The 21,892-nt window shown below is 37.5% G+C and overlaps 1 protein-coding gene across 1 annotated transcript in view; it reads right to left on the reverse strand.

Annotated features, from left to right (window-relative positions):
- The window catches only part of kcna4 (potassium voltage-gated channel, shaker-related subfamily, member 4), a 92,651-nt gene that overhangs the window by 3,739 nt on the left and 67,020 nt on the right, over positions 1-21,892 (reverse strand). The window contains exon 3 of the mRNA XM_022667061.2: positions 1-1,681. This exon is cut by the window's left edge and continues 3,739 nt beyond it. The gene's annotated coding sequence lies outside the window, so the exon portion shown is untranslated. The remainder of the gene's footprint in view (positions 1,682-21,892) is intronic.

The raw sequence follows: 21,892 nt of genomic DNA on the forward strand, positions 1-21,892 counted from the left end.
ACTCTCAACGCCTGTAGGCCTGTTTAGGACAGCAGGACGAGCAACCGAGCAGAAGAGTTAGAGGAAAAAAAGCAGCTAAAATACTCATAGGTCCAATCCTATTTCTCAATAGTACCCTACCACTTGTTTTCGAGTGTCACCCTTCTTTTTGAAATGTGGTTGAAATCTTCTTCGCTAAGAAATGGGACAACCCTTCTAAGAATCTGAAAAAAGATGCACTGCGTATATTACCATTAAATACCATTAAATAAATATATTGAATTTCTATTTTATTTTATTAGACATGTTAAAGCTGGCTGATGGAAAATAATATATTGAAAAAAAAAATATTACACATTTTATGCATTGTAACTATTATTTATTAATGGTTTATAAAATATAAACAACCTAATTATTAAGCAAATTATTAACCATTGATAAACTCCCTCATAGATTATTATTTTTAAACCCATTATAAACGAGCATAATTTTAAAGTGTTACCAAGAATTGGGTACAATTTGACATTCGTTGAGTTGACTGTATCTACTGTGACTGTAGATTAATGCTAATTTTTATTCTGATAAATGTAATCTGATAAAAGATCATTCTGCAGGGAGTCGGATTTTGGCAGGGAGACAGAATTCGGCACAGTACAGTAAACCTGGTAAAGCCTGGTAAAAAAAAAAATCTTAAAATTTGACTTTTACAGGCAAATAGCGAGCTTAGCATCACATATACTGATGTTATATACTCTAATTTTTTTATTCTAAACTCTAAACTCGATTAGCATCTTCACAACTGGACAGCACAGCCTCCTCATATATATATATATATATATATATATATATATATATATATATATATATATGTGTGTATTTTTGTATTTGGCGCTTCCTCTGACAGTAGCGACGTGATGCTAAGTCTGGCGCTGATGGGACTGGTATGGTATGGGTTTTGATCCTGCGTGAATACAATGCTAATAAAAGGCCCTGGGACGACTCCAAGCTGGCATCTGGCAGCCTGCTTGCCAGCCACTGCCATTCCAGCCCACAGTTTTGGGTAGAAACAGAAGGAGGAGATAAAAAACTAGACGCTGCAGACAGAGAGCACGGCCTCGTACCCGCTTTCGCAAATCTCTCACCCACAAATCAGCCCCAACCCAACGGAATCAAGTGTCCATATTACAACCAAACAAATAGTTCTCTATTATATTAAAATATTCACATCTGTTTCATACAAGACACAGGTTCACACATAAAGAAAAAAAAATAAAGGTAAAAAAAAGTCAAGCTTTTTTTCTTTTTCTTTAAAGAAGTCTCCTACTCTGTATCCCTCGGCGCAGAGATGTAGTGTGTACTGTGTCTTTAAGGCATTCATAAGGGGCGGGACTTGTGAAAAAGTGATTGACGCCTGGCTTTGTTGTCGAGAGACTTCCTGTCTTACTGGTGGTGGGAGAGCAAGCAGTGTCCACACTCTCCTCTGCTGTCCAGCAGTGCTCGCTCCGGGGAAGGACATCATCAGGTCTTTTGGTTACTAAGAACTGGGTCCAGGTCCAGGTCCAGGTCCGGGTCCAGGTCTGGGTCCAGTTCCGGGTCCGGGTCTACTCCGATGCCTACGCCAATGGGTAGCCATAACAGGTCCTTTGCTTTGGAGAGATCCGTTCAGTGACGGATCGGTCTTTCACAGTCAACATGCACAGCGCTGTAAACAGAACACAGGCAAAAAGGAATATATATTAATAAGCCACGCCCACAAACACTATAGCAACTGTTGCCACGTTGACTAATGCAAAACTTTGGCAAATGCTATTTATTGTAATATTCATGGACTACATTCATAAAGGGGTGTAATTTTCCAATATTATTACAATATTTTTCCAGTAATACAGTATTTTACAATTAAAAAAACAGAACAAGGACAAACATATTTAATAAAAAAACACTTTAATAAAAATTCTGTATTTTTTTTGTTCTTTCTAAACAACACTAGGTGATTAATTCACATTACATTATTAAATATTTCACTGTATATCATAGTGTAAATGTTTCACTGTGAAAGGAAAAACAGGATTGTAAACAGCACTGTAAACAGAATACAGGCAAAAATAATGCTCAGGCAAATGCACATTAAACCACTAACTTAAATATTTAAACCACGCCCACAAACACATTCTTTAATAGCAAAAGTTGTCATGCTGAATAATGTTGGCAAAATTTTGGAAATGCTACTATTGCAATATTCATGGATCGCATACTTGATGGGGTTTAATTTTACCAATCTTTTAATACAATATTTAAAAAATATATATTAAACAACTAAACAACCAGAACAAGGAAAAAAACAATTTAAGAACACTTTAATAACCATTTTGAACACACATATGACCTGATTTTACAACAGTGGGTGGTTATTGCACATTCATTTATTAAACATTTAACTGTATATCAGGGCTGGAGGCAGAGCGAGGAAGAGCAAGAGAGGAAGAGGTCTACAGTAATTGCAAGTGACAAAAATAGCTTCTTTAAGGAGTTCAAACTAATCTTGGATTTTTATTTTAGCATGTTTGACATTTATATATATATATATATATATATATATATATATATATATATATAGGAGGAATTGCTCTAATCTCATTGTACCTTTTATAGTAGGGGTGTCACGATTCTCTAAATCCTCGATTCGATTTCATTTTCGATTTGAGGGTCACGATTCGATTCTCGATTTCCTTTTTTTTTTCTTGTTATTATTTTATGCCTCATAAAATTTAAATAATATATTTATTATTATTATTATTATAAATATTATAAATATTATTATTATTATTTATTAAGATATATATGGTAATGCCATCTAGTGGCTTTTTTTGGTAGCAACAGTGTGCACTATTAAAACAAGCAGTTTATCAGAGCTGTGTGTGGATGGCTGGTGAAACTGCTCACTTACATGAAGCTGCAGTTCTTCATCCAACCACTAGCAGCAGCAGCACAAGCCCCGCTCTCTTCACTCAGTCACTACTTCAGTACAGCCCAGCCACGGGCTACAGAGCTCAGCCAGTCCGTTTTTACTGTTTCTGTAAACAAATAAAGGTTTTAACCCCACTAACCGGATAATACAGCTCACTACAGTTCATCTTTCAGCCCAAGCAGCTAACAGCAGCAGGTTAGAACAGCCGACACGGAGTCACTGCTCGGATTACATTATAAACAGGTCAGTTAGCGCGCTGCTAACCTCAGGATGTTTATAACTACGGAGTTTAGTGGACACACCACGGCCGCCAGGTAAGTCTTTTAAAGGCTACTGAAGACTATTAAAGGCTATTAGAGGTTATTGAAAGCATTATTGGGGGGCAGAAATCAGTACAGGCTGGTTAGATAAGTGATGTGGTGAAACTGTGACTAGAGCTGTCACAGTGATGTTTATTAACGTCATTAAAACAGATTTTGTCAGGTATTGTCTTATAAATATTTACACATAACTTATATCTCTCCTGAAAAGCTTTTATTTTAGTCAGAAACACGCTTGTGTTTACTTTATCTGAGAGAAAGATGTTTTTTTAATTCAATGGAAAGCAACAGGTGTAGTCAATTATAAGTTTAAGATTTTTAATCCACCTGACTGTGATCTATAGTCAGTGTTCTCAAGTCACACTGACACACGCATTTCAGCGAGTTCACACGCTCTCACCTGCGCGCACCCACCCCTCCGTTAGATACAGATACAAAACCTGCGCGCCCAACCCCCGCCACCCCTCCCCCGTTGGACAGATAAAAAACAGTGATCACACTCCCGCCGACACTCAAAACTTGAGAGCCCTGTCTATATTTCTATAAATCCGTTTTCAGTTTCTCCTCCGTGGTTGAAAGGCAGCTGTCTCTCACACAGCAGAACTGAGGGCGGGGCTGCGCTCATGCAGCGGCTCTCTCTATTTAAATGAATAGGATGCGCTGTGTTGGTGCCGCGCCATTTGCGTAGCGCGCTGCGCTATTTGCGTAGCACGCGCGGGAGGGATCGTCGATCCTCTTTTTGACTTCGATACTCGAGACCATGACCTCATTTCGATTCGATTTCGATAAAATATCGAGATCGTGACACCCCTATTTTATAGTGACAGTAAATGCCTTTATTCATTCATTTAAAAGGTTTAGTGACAAAAACATAGGCAATACAGTGGGGTTTAACCAGCATAAAAGCAAACAGATAGGGAACCACTCAAAAACAATCGAACCAATAGAATCAGAGCCATGGTTCTATAGATAATCAATAAACAGGGCAGCCAAACCAAAAAAAGGATTGTAAACCAGTAACCAAACAGAGATCATACACTGAGAGGTTAAAGAGACAATTACTGCTATGTATGTAACAGCATAGGTCTGTTGGCAATACTTCGCAATGCACATGGCCGGTACCCAAAGGGGTATTTAGGTATGTATACAGTAAACAGGCTACGACTGGGAAGATCTGAGTCTCTGAGTGGATGGTGGGCAACATATGAAAGAAGAAGGTGCATTATGGGAATTGGAGTTTCAGGAATCAGAAAATACTGTTCTTTAAAAAGTTAAAGCAAAAATTGACCACTTTGTAATGTTACCACTCTTTCTTACATACTTAAAACTTTTTTTTAAGATTAATAGTTTTGTTGTTGCTGTTGTTGTTTTGGGGAAGAGGGATGATGTTTTAACTATATAATTTTGCATTACCTGAATTACACTAAAACCCTAGTCCTCAGTTGGATCAGTATGAGCTGACACTCAGCATTAAGGTATTTTGGATCTGAAGACAGGAAAACTGGATTCAGACATCTCTACTAAAACAGCCTCACCGCTGTTCTGTAGAGCTAGTGCAACCTCGCAACAGTTGCTACAGAGGAATGCATTTGCTGGCAGATCATTGGTAGGTCAATGAGGACTTTAGTTCTCTGCCATTTTTGTCTTTGAGAAAAAGTAATGGCATTTTTTCAAAAATTCCCTAATTGCCCCCTGTAGAAAACAAAAATGCTTAAAGGTTGAAATGTTTTTTCTTCTTCACATTTTCCCTTAACTATAACTTTTCTAATTCTAAGTTTTGTTTAAACTCTATTAATATGATACAAAATAGAAAGCAAGCAAAAACAAGATAATTCTGCATATTTAACAGAAGTTATTTAAAGAGACTACAATTATAACTGTATTATATATGAATGTAGGTTTAAAAGGTCTTCTTTTTTGTAGACTGAAATTATTTAAACCCAGTACTCATATATACATCTCTGAAAGGGGAAAAAAAACAGAGATCACTTAAAAACTGATGAGTTTCTTTGATTTTAGCAAATTGAAAACCTCCGGAATATAATCAAGAGGAAGATGGTTGATCACAAGCCATCAAACCAAACTGAACTGCTTGAGTTTTTGCACCAGGAGTAAAGCAGCATAAAGTTATCCAAAAGCAGTGTGTAAGACTGGTGGAGGAGAACATGATGCCAAGATACATGAAAAATGTGATTAAAAGTAGGGTTATTCCACCAAATATTGATTTCTGAACTCTTAAAACTTTATGAATATGAACTTGTTTTCTTTGCATTATTTGAGGTCTGAAAGTTCTGCATATTTTTTGTTATTTCAGACATTTCTCATTTTCTGCAAATACATGCTCTGAATGAGAATATTTTTATTTGGAATGTGAAAGAAATGTTGTCTGTAGTTTATAGAATAAAACAACAATGTTCATTTTACTCAAGCATATACCTATAAATAGCAAAATCAGAGAAACTGATTCAGAAACTGAAATGGCCTCTTAATTTTTTCCCAGACCTGTATAAACACAAGCTGAAACAAGCATAATTTGCTGAGATAATTCTGCATATTTAACTGAAGTTTTCAGAAAAGATAAAATAGTTTAAACAGTATTATATTCATATAAATATAGTATTATTTTCTGTAAACATCTGGGCCTATGAGTAACCATGAATTAATCATATTTCCTTTTTGTGAAAAAACACACATATCATTCTTTTTTTTGTAGACTAAAATGATTTAAACCTAGTACTCATATATATCACTCATATACCACTTAAAAATGATGAGTTCCTTTGATGTTAATAAACTGAAAACCTCTGGAATATAATCAAGAGGAAGATGGATGATCACAAGCCTTCAAACCAATCAGAACTGCTTGATTTTTTGCACCAGGAGTAAAGCAGCATAAAGTTATCCAAAAGCAGTGTGTAAGACTGGTGGAGGAGAACATGATGCCAAGATGCATAAAAACTGTGATTAAAAATGCCTGAGTAACCATGTATTAACCTTTTTTCCTTTTTGTGAGTAATCAGAAATAGCATTCTTTATTTTTGTAGTCTACAATTTTTTAACCCAGTATTCATATATAAATAAATATATATACTAATAGAAAGCCACACAATATGACAAAACATCTTGATTAATGTGTAATTCTCCAGAACTTTTAACTGTAATTTGTAACTCTCAGTTATACATAATATACTCCTAGGTGTTGGTTAAGTAATTCTTACAACAATTCTTAAGGGAAAGTTGAGGGGAAAACAGAGCAGCTTATTATAATTCCACACAGCAAGATGCAAATGAGTCTTCTATATGCTTAATCCTCGAATGAACCCCAAAACACACACCCACACACACTCTCTCTCACACACACACACATACACACACACACACACACACACACACTCAGAGTGCCATCACTTTCCCCTTCTAGATCCACCCCTTATTAACGCTTCTCCGTGTTTTTCTCTGAAGACTCTGAAGCTGCCAGTGTATGAGCATACCAAATCAATGCAGCGACCGACAGCAGCCCATCTGGAGTGGAGCTCAGCCAAGAACCTGTGTCCCACCAGCCTCAGGAGACCACCACGTTCACCAACACCATTCCACTAAAACCACAGACTGAACGCGACACAGAGAGAGAGAATGTTGGGGTGAACATCTCTCTCCATTCCTTTTGTTATGTGTGAATTATAGCTGTAATAAATTAGTGCTAAAACCTGTTTGGTTAATTATGTTTCTGGAACTCAATAAACCACTTATTTACAGGGGTTGGACAATGAAACTGAAACATCTGGTTTTAGACCACAATAATTTATTGTCCTGACAGACAGTTTTTGGTAGAAACAGGTGATTTGATCAGCCGTGGTTTTATGTTTTTTTGGATACAATCCGGGTTAGCACCCGAACATCCCTTTCAGATAGCTTCCTCTTACAGAGTCCACAGTTAATCCTGTTGGATGTGGTTGGTCCTTCTTGGTGGTATGCTGACATTACCCTGGATACAGTGGCTCTTGATACATCACAAAGATTTGCTGTCTTGGTCACAGATGCTCCAGCAAGATGTGCACCAACAATTTGTCCTCTTTTGAACTCTGGTATGTCCCCCATAATGTTGTGTGCATTGCAATATTTTGAGCAGAACTGTGCTCTTACCCTGCTAATTGAACCTTCACACTCTGCTCTTACTGGTGCAATGTGCAATTAATGAAGATTGGCCACCAGGCTGCTCCAATTTAGCCATAAAACCTCCCACACTAAAATGACAGATGTTTCAGTTACATTGTCAAACCCCTGTGAAAAAACTAGCTTCTTTAAGTAGTTTAAACTAATCTAGAGATTTTGTTTTAGCATGTTTGACATCAGTATCCGACAGCATTACCGCACATCATTTATTGTCTGTATTATGCACCAAATATGCCATTTACTGTCTTAAATATACCTGCAAGTTTACTTTATCAGTCCATCAGATATATCAAACTTCCCAAAGCTGGCAAGCTATGGGGTTTTAATTTGTGTGTTTGGGGTTACAGCCAACAGAGGGCATAAACTCAAGCTCTAACTTCACACATGACAAACTGATTTTTGGCAGGGCTGTAAGCTAACATGGCTACACAATATCTCCAGGTTTCTACTATCATATCACAGTGAGAATAACTCTATATGCATATTTCAACAAACTGAAATGCATTTCTAAAAGAAATGTGTTTCTGTCAATATCTTTGCGATAATACAGTACTTTGGATGCCTGAATCCATAAAATATATATATAATTCAAAAAATATTTATTTCATGAAACTCAGCTATTATATAGATGTATTACACACATTGGTGATCTATTTTAAGCATTGTTTTTTCTTTTATTGTTGATAATGATTATGTCTTACAGCCAATGAAAACCCAAAAAACCTGTGTCTCAGACAATTAGAATACTATATAAGACCAACTGGTACTTTTGGCAGTGTGGGCAGTGTGCCAAGTCCTGCTGGAAAATGAAATCCACATCTCCATAAAAGTATGAAGTGCTGTACATTTTGCGGGAAAACACTGCACTGACTTTAGACTTGATAATAAAACACAGTGGATCAACACCAGCAGATGACAGACATGTCTCTCAGTCAAAACCATCACTGATTGGTGGAAACTTCACACTAGACCTCAAGCAGTTTGCACTGTGTGTCTCTCCACTCTTCCTCCAGAATCTGCTCCCTTGATTTACAAATGAAATGTAAAATTTACTGATGGTCAGTGATGGTTTGGAGAGACATGTCTGTCATCTGCTGGTGTTGATCCACTGTGTTTTATTATCAAGTCTAAAGTCAGTGCAGTTTCCCTGGAAAATCTAGTAGCGTTGTTTATACAAGCTTGTTTCTCTATAATTTCTGAGTTTTGGAAAAAGTACAGAGTGTGGATGTACAGGAAATTCATCATTTTGCACTCACATGCTTTCCAGCCCTACAGGATTGACTAGTATGATGTACAATAATTGTATATAGCTTATAATACTTACACCCAGTAGAGTTTGGATCACATGAAAATAGTAAAGCAAAAGTGAGCTTTCTGCACACTGAGAGAAGCCTTGAGATTGAGATTTAACACACTGAAAACGTGAACTTATAAAAGTTGCAAGCATATTGGTTCATCAAGTCCAAATATAATGAGTCAGCTTGTTACTTAGCAGCTTGACTGCAAACAGCAAACAGCCTTATAACTCTCGCGTTCTTTCTCACATACTCTCTCTCTCTCTCTCTTTTCTTTCTTTTTTTTCTCAGCTTTAACACAATGTAGCCAATACAGTGAAGGAAAATGAAATGTCCTTCTTTCTAGCTCTTGTTTTCTGCCTCTCTCTCTCTTTTTATTTGACTCTCTCACTCATTTTTTCTTGCCCTTTCTCCATTCTTCACTCACCAGCTTTCTCTCTCTCTCTCTGCCTTCCCCCCCCCCTCGCTCCCTCGCTCCCTCACTCTAAACGATATTCATATTTTCCTGGCACAGGGTGAGTCAAAACATGACCCAATAAGGATTTCTGCGGTAATTGCAGCCAATTTTTGTTTTTCTGAGCTGTCTCATTTTGAGGCTAATTTTAGCTCGCTAGCACTCAGGCTCTGTGGACGAGCTGTTAACGGCAGGCTGAAGACAGCCGAGGTTGACAATGTCACCAAAAAAATAAATAAATCTATGTCCACCTCACCAGCTGGAGGATAAAAGCCAAAAGACACACACGCGCGCAATAACGGTGGCAGCTGATAAGTGACATAAAATAAGAGCAAGAAGTGTAGGCACGCTACTCACGGGAGCTATAGACACTTCTCCAAAACCTGAGGGGGCGGGACTGAGTGAGAGAATCCAGAATAACAGACGGAAGATCTCAAAGATAATGTTCTTAACTGTGTTCCTTTTGTTTGAGAGAAGCCAAGCCCTCTGTATATTTGATATTTTAACATCCCAGACAGCAATCAGTCATTCAATAGACTAGAATAGTTAAATCAATGTTAAACTGCCAACTGCCAACATTAAATTCACTGAATAAATGTTCCAATATAATATTAATTCTTTTGTCACTTTAGCACCCTGAAAATGAATGCTGAAACATCCTTAAAACTTTAAGAACAAGTCAATACAACTACAATAATGAGATAAAGAGATGAGATAAGCATAGATAAAACAAAAGGGCTTAATTTAAAAGGGGTAACCCAATCTCGTGGTCAACAACAGACAAGATCAGTAACAAAAGGCCACTACAAAAGGCGGTAAAAATACCAAGAATGGCAAGACAGTTCAGGTCAAAAACACAGAAGGGCAAAAAGGAGGGCAAGGCAAAAAATAAAAATATAAATAAATACAATAGGCAAGAAAATACTCGTATCTTAACAGCGCTGCACTTCATAATAATAAATAAATGTTAAACTGCCAACATTAAATTTACTAAATAAACGTTTCAATCTGAGATTGATTGTTTATTTCTTTAGCACCCTGAATATTTAGCGCCCTAATACTGAAACATCATTTGAAATAACATTTTAAGAAAAAGTTAACACACAAAAGCCAACACTACTACAATAATACTCAGAGCCAGGCAGAGATAATACAAGCGCAGATACAATAAAAGGGCTTCATTAAAAAGAGGTAATCCAATCTCTTGGTCAACAACAGGCGAGGTTAGAAACAATAGGCCAATACAAAAGGCGGGAAACATACCAAGAATGGTAAGATAGCTCAGGCCAAAAGCACAGCAGGGCAGAATAAAAGGGCAAGGAAAAAAAGGGTCAAATGTACAAAAACATACAAATAAACAATAGGCAAAAAAAAAACACTTTGCAAAAACAGACATTACCAAAGCTAATACTCGGCTGTGCTCTGACTTTGGTGCATTCGCATTCGGGACTGAGCGAGAGAAGGCAGAAAAACAGACGGAAGATCTCAAAGATAATGTTCTGAACTGTGAAGCCAAGCCCTCTCTATATTTGATGTTATAACATCCCAGACAGCAATCAGTCATTCAATAGACTAGAATAGTTAAATCAACGTTAAACTACCGACTGCCAACATTAAGTTCACTGAATAAATGTTCCAATCTGATATTAATTCTTTATCACTTTAGCGACCTGAAAATGAATGCTGAAACATCCTGTGAAATAACATTGTAAGAAAAATCGACACAAAAACCAACACAACTACAATAATAAACTACAATTTCATAGTCAACAAAAGGCAGGATCGGTAACAAAAGCTAAATATACCAAGAATTGTGTAACAGCGGGCAGAATTGGACAAGCGCAGTCAGAGGCAGAGGTAAGACAAGCACAGATACAATAAAAGGGCTTCATTTAGAAGGGGTAATCCAATCTCGAGGTCAAGAACAGACAAAATCAGTAACAAAAGGCCAATAGAATAGGCAGTAAATATACCAAGAATGGCAAGACAATTCAGGTCAAAAGCACAGCAGGGCAAGGCGAAATCATGGTCAAAGATACAAACAGATACAAATAAACTATAGACAAGAAAACCGCTTTGTAAAGACAGACTGAACCAAAGCTAATACTCGGCTGCGCTAAAGATAATGTTCTTAACTGTGTTCCTTTTGTTTGAGAGAAGCCAAGCACTCTGTATATTAGATAGTATAACATCCCAGACAGCAATCAGTCATTCAATAGACTAGAATAGTTAAATCAACGTTAAACTACCGACTGCAAACATTAAATTCACTGAATAAACGTTCCAATCTGATATTAATTCTTTATCACTTTAGCGCCCTGAAACATCATTAATACTAAACCATCATTTGAAATAACATTGTAAGAAAAAGTCGACACAAAAACCAACACAACTACAATAATAAACTAAAATTTCATGGTCAACAACAAGCAAGATTAGTAACAAAATCCAATACAAAAGGCAGTAAATATAGCAAGAATGGAGAGACATTTCAGGTCAAAAGCACAGCAGGGCAGAATTGGAGGGCAAGGTAAAATAATGGTCAAATATTGTATTATAAGGTAAACAGGCGAAATCTATATATGTGATCAGTCATGTGAGGAAGTGAATGAGTAATGTCAGTGTGTGGTGCATTCTGGGCATTGAAGTCAGAAGCTGGAAGATCACTAGTACACACAGGTGCAGGAGGAATAGAAGCACCAGCTGTGACAGGTGTAACAATAATCTTTAAACCTATGTTAAATAAATCCTACTTTATGTACAGCTTTTCTATTATTATATGTGAATAGCTTTTGCATAGCCCTGCTAGCAAAGAACATTGAATAAAGGTAAATCAATGTGGTTGCGCTACATCTTTTAAGATTGATAATAGAAAAACGACCTTTTCAAGCTATTCACAACCTAAAATCAGTTTTCACAAACATGTTCCAGATCATTAATGAAGACAGAATAAACCTCATTTTGATATCTAGGTGAGAAAAACAAATTTTAGAAACAAAGTAAATATCAGCACAAAGAAAGACATTTGCACAAAAATAAAAATAATCCTTTTATAAATAGATTTTAACATGCATGCTTCAAAAAAAAGAAACTAGATTAGCTATTAGCAAGTTTTAGGCCCAGCTATGCTAGCTAGCAGTAGCTAAAAGCTCAAAACACGTACTAATTGTTTTGGGTTTAATGTGAAATGAACCAATCAGTATGCTAGTTGTCATTCCCTTTAAGAGGAAGGTGTTCTTATACAGTATTCTTATACAGTATCTTAGAGATACTGTATTATTGATAGAGACTCAGAGAGCAACATTTTTTGTGGAACTATGCTAAAAATGCACTTTTTTATACCTCAGAGCAGCATATCTGCCAGAGTGAGCTTTTATTTAACTGTTACTCAATGTATACTCAATGTCATTGCTGCCAATGTTTAAAACTTTATCCATATTATACCACACATTTTAAACAAGAGATGTATCAACATCATCTTGCTATATGGGGTTATGTTCTAACTGTGATAAAAAATGGTAAATGCCTTAGAATTCCTGAGTAAAAACAAAAGAAAGCCCTGAATTACGGCGCACACATTAATATTTACTGTAAAACACTAAAACACACAGAGGGCTTCTTTTTTAAAGCAGAATCTGGGACAAGTACAGCAAATACAGCAAAATTAAAGCATGTTGAGTCAACACAGCGCTGCCAGTGGGCACATGACCTAATAATTCACCACCTTAATGAGAAATATACAATATGTTCGAAGAGTTTCTAGTGATCTAAATGTTTCAGTAAGAGTTTATAAATCAATATTTGTTGGACTAATCCTGTTTTTTATCACAGTTTTCATGCATCTTGGCATCATGTTCTCCTCCACCAGTCTTACACACTGCTTTTGGATAACTTTATGCCTTTACTCCTGGTGCAAAAATGATGCTTGAGATCATCCATCTTCCTCTTGATTATATTCTAGAGGTTCTCAATGTGGTAAAATCAAATAAACTTATCATTTTTAAGTGGTCTATGTTCTAGTTTTAAGAGTTCAGAAATCAATATTTGATGGAATAACCCTGGCTTTTAATCACAGTTTTCATGCATCTTGGCATCATGTTCTCCTCCACCAGTCTTACACACTGCTTTTGGATAACTTTATGTCTTTACTTCTGGTGCAAAGATGATGCTTGTGATCATTTGATTTGACCCATTTTAATTTGGTCAAATCAAAGAAACTAATTTTTAAATCTCTTTAAAAATTTTTTTTTTACCAGAGCTGTATTTCAGAAATCCATAGGTGTGTCATTTTTTTTTTTTAGATATTTATTTTTACCATCAACACTTCAGACAGCACAAGACCTCTACACACACCCTCACACAAGCCAATTCCAAAATGTCGGCCGCAAATACCCACATCATTTATCATTGTTGATCTATTCTGAATTCTCAGTGATGCATCTTTCTCAGGCACGCTTGATTGCCCATGCGGCTGCCATCATCCCTCTCTCCCTCTCTCTCTTTCTGAGAGATTGTCTATCTCCAGGCCGTATATGACGCGGGGTATTGAGTAAATATTTGCGGCAGAATCCTCGGCCGTGGTTCTGATTGGGAAAGGCAGTGAGGAGGATGCGCTCCCGAGGCACGTGTGCTCAGCGTGGCCCTGAGTCATCCGACTCCCCGCCGGACCGTCAGCGCCGATTAGCAGCGTCCCGCTTCGCCCGGGCCAGGGCAACCCAACATCATTAAAGTGAAGACGCCCCCCTCCTCCCCCCCGACAGAGACACACAAACACATCCAGACCAAGAGTACAGCATTTCCTCACACTGCTACTGTACACAGCCTCCCGCCGTACGCTTTATTACTGAATGAACCAAAGAATGAGGCAAGAAAGTGTTTCTAAAGCATAATCTATAGAAAGCACTGACCACATTATTACAGATAAGTGGGATCAATTGGATTAATGAGAACAATATTTTGTGATTAACTGCATTTAATCGCACTGTTTTTTTCTTATAACACAAGTTTTTATACACTGTAGTTGAATTTACTTAAAAAAATTGAGGAAATCTGTTGCCTTAAAAAAGATAAGTAATGGTTAATGAAAACTTAAGCTAGCATAAATTCAAACATCAAGTTATAACAACTAAAGAGCAAGTTGATTTAACTTTTTTATTTTTGTTATTATGTAAGACCTGATAAGTTGAGTTTACTTAACTTTTTTAAGGCAGCCTGTTTGCTCAATTTGTTTTTGTCACAGATGAGAAGGGTGGACGTAAGTGCAGAAATATTTATAATATTATTTATTAAATAAACAAACTAAAACAAACTAAAACAAACAAAATAAACCAAAGTTACACTGAATACATAACTACAAAACACTAAACTTGAAAACAGGAATCTAAGAAACAGCATGAAACAAACCTGAACACAGACATCAAACAAACCAACAAAAGACTAGACAAAGAAGGCTTGAAACAAAGGGGCTTATATACATGAGGAGGGAACAGGAAACTGGAAACACCTGAGGATAAATCAAGAGGGGGCGGGGTTACAAATCACTGATGACAGGGTGGGGCTAGGGCGGAGACAGGACCAAAACACAACAGAAGCACATGGCTGGGAAACATGACAGGTAAACAGAGGGGCAGGAGCACAAGAGACCAAATGAGGGAGAAACACAAGGCAGACATGGGCTAAGCTGTGACAGTTTTAAGTAACAGGGAATTAAAACTTGAGTTAGCATAAATTAAAACATCAAGTTATTACAACTAAAGGGGGAATCACTACACACTAATGGTGAGTGTTTGTCAGAAACTGTTGGACACACCCAGTATGCAAATATATTGTGACAGAAGCCAATGAAAATGAAGCTGTTCATGACAACAGACTAAACTCAGTTATTATAAGTTGGTTCAACTTAAAGATCTCAGTTTGAATAGTACAGTGTATGTGCCTACAAATGTTCAACTAACTCAAAATAGTTTAGTATTAATTATAAATATCCAATTTTATGTAAAACAGACTTAAATCATTTGAGTTCAAACAATGTATGGGTTTACAGTGAAGGGAATGTTTAATTATGAATAAAGTAATGAATGCAAGGAATATAAAATGCAATTATACAGTATTTATATTAATGTGTCAATTAAAATACTAGTAATCTATTGTGAATGTTAACATGTGTTCAATAAAACCATGCAAACATATATATATATATATTTGTGTGGTATTAGTTTAAGCAGACTGTGTTTCTCTATTGTTGTGACTAGATGAAGACCTACTGTATATACTAGTAGATAAAGCCAACGTAGGGGGCTGGAATAAAGAATGCATGAGGAATTAGGGAAATGATAGAGGAAATGGGGCTGCACGATATTGAAAAAAAAAAAAATGACAATATATATATCGTGATATTAAACATTGCAATGTAGGGCCCATGATGTCACCAGCCCAGCCCCCACCCACGCACTGTCTCGGGTCTGAACTGATCAAAACCCGAGGAAAACAGCAAAACAACAGTAATCAGCCCTTTAATCAGGCATTTGAATGGCTTTTTTTTAAAAGGTAAATAAGAGCGTTTATGATTCTGGGATTAAAAGCATCAATTCAGCTGTAATTGGAAATATCTGCACTGCAAAACTGTGCTGGACTCAAGTGCACAGGTTTCAACGGGTGCGTTTACAAGCATGTGCCCAACCATGTGGATGGAGGCCATGCGGTTACCTCGTGTTTACTCCTCTTAGTAATGTGTACACTGTCCCTTTAAGAGTTCCTTACACTAAGTGCACAGCCTCTTAAATGTGTGTCCCCATTTTTTCCTTTTAGAGTTCAGAACATGTGTAGTAATTCTCACCAGAGACAATAAAAAAAAAAAAAGGGAAAATCGAGATTGCTGATTCGAATCCTAATCATGCAGCTTGCCATTAGCTGGCAGAGCCCTGAGAGAGCACAGTTGGTCTTGCTCTCTCTGGGTGGGCAGAGAGCGCTCTTTTCCCTCATCACTCCCAGGGTGATGTGGATCAGCACAAGGCTGCGTCTGTGTGCTGATGTATCGAAACCAAATCGGTGCTCTTTCCTTTGAGCGTTAGCGCTGAATTTAGGCATGTGCTAGTCTTCACCCTCCTGGTGTTGGGGTATCACCTTGCGATTAAAATTAGAAATAAATTAAAATAAAACAAGCAATGTTCCCAAAACCCTCGTATTTACCATTCAAACCTGAGCTTTGAAAATTCACAGATTTTTCCAGGTTTTCCAGCACCAGAGGAACCCCAAGGAGCCGATCGATAGCACATGAAGCCAGCGGTGCACCGCAGGTCTCTGAGAGACAATGAAGACTGAAACTTGAACTGCCATGCTCTGTCAAACAATTATTGATATCCAACCCAAGACACACTCATTGTCTCCTCTGAGAGCCATGGCTTTGACAGCAAACCGTTAGCAATTATAAATAATACTCTTATCAGATATCCCAATCCCAGAGCGGAGTCGCCTACCATTAGCCTCCTCTACAGACTTCAGCCAAGCAGGACAATCTCTGAAAAACTGAGAATCATTTTAACAGCAAGTCTGCAGCAGAAATGCAACCATATCTGTGCATCACCTGTGATGCTAATTTGGCTGAAGTACTGTATCTCTGTGTTTGATGGAACAGGACTGTCAGTTTTAGTGAAAGTGAGGTTAGTATCAATATATCGTGACATTTGTATCGCAGCATAGTTGTTTAAATTGCATACAAAACTGTAAACAATATTTTTTTAATATATAGAGACATGTTAATCTGTTCATTTGTACATTTTAGAAAATCATAGTTTTATTTGTTTTCTCAAAAGAAAATTAATATTACAAGGGTGAGTTTTTTTTATTTTATTTCTCCAACACAAAGGCTAGGTGCAGCAGCATTAGCATTAGCCGCATTAACCACAGTGCTAGCTCTTTCACCATGCAGAGGTGAGTATATTGGACTGTAGTCTGCATGTTTTTCTGCTCACACTTTTTGTACATTTTAGAAAATCATAGTTGTATTTGATTTTCTTAAAAAAAAAAAAAAAGATTTGTTTGTAACAGTTCTAGCATTTCAAATTACAGCATTTTTCATAAAAATATTAGGTCCCACTTATATATATATATATATATATATATATATATATATATATATATATATATATATATATATATAATAAGTGTCTCTAATAAATGGTTAGTTACACATTAACAATCCATGTAATAACAGTGTAACTACTGGTAAAGTATGCTGTTGTAATTACATAGTTTTTACACATGTAATACATATGTAACCAATGTGCAATTCGCCTGTAGTTACACTTCTGGTGAAACTTCTGGAAACACACAGACTATAGTTCAATATACTCAACTCTGAAAAAAGCGAAAGAGCTAGCACTGCGGCTAATGCGGCTAATGCTAATGCTGCTGCACCCAGCCTTAGTGCTGAAGAAACTTCACTGAAAACTCACCATTATAATGCTGTACTTCAGTGGAGTGGCTTTACTGATCCTTAAAACTTAACTGGTAGAATTCATCCTTAAGGAACACCAGATTATAAAGCGCATATATAAGGCACATTGTTGATTTTAAGTGCGCCTTACAGTAAAAAAAAATACAGAAGGTTAAACACAAAGGTCAAATTCTATTTGTGCCAAGCACAAGCATCATAAATCTGGTAAAAGTACATACAGTAAATAAAATATAAAATCTAACGTTCTAAATCAGTTTCATTAGATGGGTTGTTTATCGTGGAGTAATCTCCAGAGCTTCCACTGTCCACTGGGCACTATTAAAATAAACGGTGACCTCTTTGTTCACAAACTGAGTTGGGATGTACTGGTATCACAGTTTGGATGAGAAAAAGGAAAACATTAAATAAAACCCTCAGTACTGAGAGTGAGAAACATCTGTGTCTGGCGTTTGATGCCCCAGCAGCAGATGGAAATTAATCGGGGGGTATTAAGAATTTAGCTAACATTACTATAAAATCACAAGAGAAATCATCTGAAATATTGAAGAAATGACTTCAATAACACTGCATTATACATATTGCTTGGGAAACAGATTTGAGCAATGAATTCTGACTTTAGATACAAACTGCCTTTTAAAGTATATAGGACATATGAAATAATGCAATATAATTTAATGTAAAACAATAATTTAACATATTAAACAACCCAGATAACATGCATATGTGAATCCTGTGTAAGAAGAGCATGACTGATCAAAGTCAGTGATGGTCCAGTTCCACTTGGGTCTCGACTGCCTTTATAAACACTCCAAGCACCAGAAAATCCATCTATTCGTTTTCTGTGAGGCAGTTAAAAGCGTTTGGTATCAGGAATCATCATATGTTTCTATGAGTTGTTTGAATGGCTCCCTCATTGTAACATCACAATAAGGAAATGTGCATAGAACCACCTTGGCACAACCCCTAACCTGTCAAACCCTCACTAGAGCCCATCTACAAGATCAGTGAAAGCCAGCAGACTTTGTCTGAGGGAGGAATCTGTAATTACTGTCCGTGGCAAGTCAGCACATACGGTAGATACTGTAAGTTCTTTCAAATAATGAGTTTTTAATGTGTTTCTATCACAGTTAAGCATGAACTAGCTTGTTCAAATTTTTTCATTCAGCACAAGCACTGAAAGCATTAACGTGTGGTAAGCGCTCACCATTACCAGCTTATTTACATTAAAAGTGACAGAGCCCTTAAATGACTCATTCTGAAAGGGAGTGAAATAGGCAAAAATAGAGCTGGTAAGATCTCTTTATGTGATAGTGACACAAGTTCACAAGAAGTTAGGACAATATTAATTAATTAATATTAATATATATTAAAGATATATCACATCATTGGTTGATAATGTATGTATAATATGTACATATTGGGCTGGGAACACAAAAAAAATGTGTGAAAAATAGGAAAATTGTAATATGTAGTGAAATTTTATGAATTAATGCATTAATGCAAAAATTAGACATTGCAGAAACTTCTCTAGTTTTTGAGTTTTCTAAACTGAACAGAAACAGTGAAAATCAAGCAGAAATCCACCCTCTTTGTAAATGCACCCTCGTTCTGAGTGTGTTTGCTTCTCCTGTCTGCTGTCAAGTTTTGATCCCATTCCCAGAGAAAAAGAAAAGCATATTAGTTTACGCTCGAGAGCCCAGCGTTCTGCTGAAGGCTGGACTTTTAAAATCTAGAGTCTGGTTTTCATGACGTGATTAAACTCCACTTTTAGCCAATGCTTAAGGGCTAATTCTCCAACACGTTCCTGTGGCAGTAGGTGACCCAAAGGTCAGCATTTTAAAAATGACATTAAAAAACCTTGTTAGTGGCACCGCTCAGAGGAACTTTAATGACTTTAAATTAAGGGCAAGGAATAAAAAGCGAGAGGTGTGACCGCTCTAATCTCCTATCCTTCAAGGGACGGCGTGGACGGGTCCTTGCCAAACAAGACTTTGCGCTAAGTGAGGGCAGAAGCGCTCATTCGTCTTTAAATCATTACTGTGACAACAAGCTTTTTTCAGGTTTTGTCAGTTTTGAAAAAAAAAAAAATAAGATTGACCTCTGAAGCCCAATCCGGACGGGATTAGTTTCTCAGGTAGACGCCTACTCAGGGATAAAACTCTTGCATCTGGACTGCAACTGAATAAACAGGAGGACCAGTGAGTTTATAGACTTTCTTGGTCACGTGACATCGCGCTCAGTAGCTCCTCCCTTTCCACTCGCTGTTGTGTTTTTACATGGATCTCCGCAGAAACACGCACCTAAAGTGTGTTTCTGTGTAATTACGGTCCGTGGCAGTGGACAAATAGCTATTTTATTAAACGTGAGTTAATGAAACTCAGAGATGTGGATCTGTACAGGACTAAAATTACAGAAGGACCAAAGAAAAAAAAAATAGTAGGTAGTAAGAGAACGTCTGAGAAAAACACATACATGGTCGTTCCAGACGGGAATAAAAACTTAGAGGACCCCCCCTATAAAAGATAAAATTACTCCAGGACGTCCGGATTGGGTTTTTGTATCATTTTCAGACAAACGTGCAGCTTTTGTAAAGGTTTTACAACTTTTTTCAACAATTATTTTTCTTTTCACCTCTGTGAAAAACTAAAAAAACACTCTGGATCAGTCTACTAGATCAATGAGTATCATTTATCTGAACCCTTGAGTGAAACTAATCTGGAATGGTTGAACAGTACCACACTCCTCTGCAGCAAAGCTTTCATCAGGCTTCTGTGACGCACAAACTTCTCCACCATGCCAAGCTCACAACACAAGAAAGGAATGTACAGCAACGCGTGAGGATACAGAGTGCCAAATAAGGATATCACTGACCATTCAGCTATTAACTGTTGTTTGTGTGATGATGTACATTTGATTTGTCTTGATTGTTGACAAAAGTAATAAAGGGGGTGCCTTTGTTGGGCAACAATTGTGGACTAATGTTAGGCCACAATAATAAGCCCCAGTTGGGCTATGGTCATGGCTCCCAACAGCTTTATTTTTAGCACTGGTTAAGCTACGATTGCGTGATAAATTTGGGATTAATTCATGGGCCACAGATAGGCTAAAGTTATGGGTCAAAGTTGGACTTGGTATGGTACCCATTTGAGCAACATCATATTCCCTGGTTAGATTTCAGTTGTGGGTCAAAGTTGGACTATGTGCCTGGTTTCTGGTGGAACTACTGAACTAGACCCCAAATGGGCTACAGTTGTTGGCTAAATTTGGGACAAATTCATGGCCCAGGCTAGGCTACAGTTGTGGATATTACAATGGTTCCCAGTTGAGCTATATCATTGGAACTGGTTAGATTACAGCTGTGGGCCAAAGTTGGGCTAAATCTATGGTTCTCAGGTAGACTAGAGTTGTGGACCAAAGTTGGCTTATAATATTGGTCCCCAGTTGAGCTATGTCATTGACCCTGGTTAGATTACAGTTGTGGGCCAAAATTGGGCTAAATCTATGGTTCTCAGGTAGACTAGAGTTGTGGACCAAAGTTGGCTTATAATATTGGTCCCCAGTTGAGCTATGTCATTGACCCTGGTTAGATTACAGTTGTGGGCCAAAATTGGGCTAAATCTATGGTTCTCAGGTAGACTAGAGTTGTGGACCAAAGTTGGCTTATAATATTGGTCCCCAGTTGAGCTATATCATTGACCCTGGTTAGATTACAGTTGTGGGCCAAAGATAGACTATGTGCCTTATCCCTACTGGGCCTACTGAACTTGACCCCAAATTGGATAAAGTTGTGGGCTAAGTTTGGGATAAATTCATGTGCCCTCGCCAGGCTATAGTTGTGGGTCAAAGTTGGGCTATGTTCCTGGTCCCTAGTGGGACTAATCTACTAGACCCCACTTGGGCTACAGTTGTGGGCCAAAGTTGGACTATGTGCCTGGTCTCTGGTGGGACTACTGAACTAGACCCCAATTGGGCTACATTTGTGGGCTAAATTTGGGATAGATTCATGTGCCCTCGCCAGGCTTCAGTTGTGGGTCAAAGTTGAGCTATGTGCCTAGTCCCTAGTGGGACTACTGTTTTAGACCCCATTTGGGCTACAGTTGTGGGTCAAAGTTGGACTATTACAATAGTTCCCAGTAGAGGTATATCATTGGCCCTGGCTAGATTACAGTTGTGGGCCAAAGTTGGGCTATGTGCCTGGACCCTAGTGGGACTACTGTACTAGACACCAGTTGGGCTTCATTTGTGGGC

This window comes from Astyanax mexicanus, chromosome 23, assembly GCF_023375975.1.
Source record: "Astyanax mexicanus isolate ESR-SI-001 chromosome 23, AstMex3_surface, whole genome shotgun sequence".
In the NCBI taxonomy this organism is placed as follows: domain Eukaryota; kingdom Metazoa; phylum Chordata; class Actinopteri; order Characiformes; family Acestrorhamphidae; genus Astyanax; species Astyanax mexicanus.